The sequence below is a fragment of the Octopus bimaculoides genome, chromosome 4 (assembly GCF_001194135.2).
Source record: "Octopus bimaculoides isolate UCB-OBI-ISO-001 chromosome 4, ASM119413v2, whole genome shotgun sequence".
NCBI lineage: Eukaryota > Metazoa > Mollusca > Cephalopoda > Octopoda > Octopodidae > Octopus > Octopus bimaculoides.
Window position 1 is genome coordinate 3,317,737 of NC_068984.1, and position 3,245 is coordinate 3,320,981.

The window sequence follows — 3,245 nt, forward strand, 5'->3', positions numbered from 1 at the left end:
ATATATATATATATATATATACAGTTATTATTGCATGTATGCATGTATGTATGTTGTAACACTCGAAATACCTAGTTGCTCCAGGATACAACCCTGACCATGCGTCCAAGAATTACATCTGTAGACGTATGTAGCATTATATACAAATACATTTACATGCACGCACCCATACACACGCGCACACACATACATACATGCATACATTAATACATACGTACATTAATGCATACATACATACATGCACGCATGCATACATACGTCCAAAATATCATTCTAATATATGTCTATGAATGTATTATTGCTACTATTATTATTGTTGTTGATTTTATTATTGTCATCCTGGTTGGTGTTCATCATATACGAGAATATCACATTTGTTCGCTGTAGCTAAAACATGGAGCCTGTCTTTCGACGGTAGAGATTTACTTAGATAGAAAGTTATGGAAATATCTTAATGGAACGGAATATAATTACAAGAGATATAATAAACTGAATGAAAATCGAAGAATATAACAAAATACATAAACTTGTATCAGAGTTATACGCAAGTGGGATGAAATAAAAATTCATGTATGAACAGTTTCAAAGGAAAGTAGAACACGCCCCCACCATATACATACATACATACATACATACATACATACATACATACGTACAGGGTGGGACAGAGAGGACGGACATTTTTGAAATGGTTATTACTCAGCCTCAAGGAGAGGTAGCATTCGGTCCTTGGTGTCTTAGCTTTTTGTCTTAATTTTCAGGTAAAGTTATGGCGCTGTGGACGATAGAGCATCGCGTGTTTGCCTACAACAATTACGCGTCAGACAAGCTTTGATACAGAGTCCGAATCGCTCTGCTCGGAGGCATTCTACCGAACTTGGCATCGTAATCAATAGGTAAAGCATATTTTGCATGAAGACCTGCATTTCCACCCGTACAAATTGGTCACTGGCAACAGTTCACACCATGGGACTATGCGCAGAGCAATGCTGGAGAGAGTGGAGGCCAACTTCCAAGAACTCATTTAGAAATGCATTAATGAAAACGGACACCACATTATGAATGTTGTCTTCCACACTTGATTTTGATAACTGCTAATTCAATTGCTGTCAATAAAATTTTGCTTGCAGCTAAAATTAAGGATTTTGTGAGGTTTTCAAAAACGTCCGTCCTCTCTGCCTCGTCCTGTACATGCATACATACATACATACATACATGAATGCATACATCTTCGGAGAGCACCGTGTGTAAATGTTTAGTGCTAAAAAGCACAAAAGTATATATATATATATATATATATATATATGCATTATATATATGTGTATGCATTATATATATATATATGTGTATGCGTGTGTGTGAGTGTGCATAAAATAGTGTAGAGCTATTATCCTCTGTTTCAGGTGGTCTTTATAGAGAAGACATTTTAGTAGTACTAATTTATCTACATATAGATTCAGAAAGAATCTTCATAACGTCTTCAAAAATTTACTTTTGGGGCGTATTTCGACACCGTTAACTTTATTAATACCTCAATAAATATAGAAATTTTTTTATGAAATATAGTGAAAAACCGCAATACATTCACTGAGGAACATCTTTGTGAATATGTCCTTTAAATCTTTTCCCTTTCATCAAAGTAATATGGATTTAATCAAACCCTTAGGATGTAACACACAATAATACCGGATACCATTATAGAGTGAAATATATCCAAAATACAAGATTAACGATAATGAAGCAGCAAAAATGACGCATTAATTCGTATAATCCGCCTTTAAATTTACAGGTAACTACTTCGCTAGATAACATTAAAAAAAAATCTTATGAAAATTCTTCCATTCAATAAACTAATCTCACAAATTACTCAACCAGCAAAATGTCAAAATTTTTTACTGTACAACTTATAATTTCGAACGCACTCTCGCCAATTCAAAACTTTTTATAACATCTACTCAATCTAACCAACAGAAATCGTCCATCTTCAAACACTTTGTTTGGATTAACATCAAATTTTACCCGTGGTAAATGGTAAGGTTAAAGAATTAACAAGGATTAATGGCTAATTCTCAAAATCAGATTTAACATAGTTTGGCCTAACAACCGAATAACTAAATCTTCAAGCCTTTAAAACTAACATTTGAAATTTTTGACTATTTCTGGTTACTATGTAATTATACAAATTGCAAGACAGTCCTCTCTCTCTCTTTACACTACAATTAATATTTGTGTCTGACGATTAAATCTAATGCACAAAATCGTACGGTTCATACACAGAACCAACTTTATTCCCCAATATATAATTTTTGACATGTATCTTATTTGTGTTTGACTAAAATAACTTTATAATTGTAAAAACAAATACAGACAATTATAATCTAGTTAGCAACAAGGTTATTTTTTATTAATAAACTAGCATGGATTGAATATTTTGCTCAATATTAACCATTAAAATAACTCGTATTATCAACAACATTCTAACCAGTAACCACATATACACACAGGCACACACACACAGACACTCCAACACATATATACACTCATCCACAATATACCTTGCATTATTTCACACTTTTCTATATTTGAACAATACTTTTTGTCTCTTTTACTCATCGCGAATACGCACCTTTTATCCAAATCTATCAAATTCCTTCTTCATCAATTATTTGGTCTCAACTCTTCATCTATGTTTTATAAGCGTAATAACACATTCCTTTCAATACATTTTGGTAAACCTGATTTAGATGACACTTCAAAGTCTTTCTCAGCTTAAAAAAAAAACAACATAAATCGTTAACTTTACTACAGGTATTGAGTTCGTTTGCATATTTGAGCATATGTTAAAAACTTCTACCTCATTATAAACACATATATGTATATATGTATGTGTACATATATAGTCATATATATACACATATGTGTATGTATATTCACACATGTATCAAAGAATGTATATATAGACTTGTATTTTGTACATATCTATATATATATATAGATATAGATTTATATACATATGTATATATTTATATATAAACATGTATGTGTGTATATACACGCAAATAACAAAGTATATTTTTATATGTATATGTATATAAATATATATAGTCATACTTAAACACATTATACGTACATACATCTATATGTGCATGTACATATATATACACATACACACACACACACACACACATATATATATATATATATAACTATGTATATATGTATATATATGAATATATATATATATA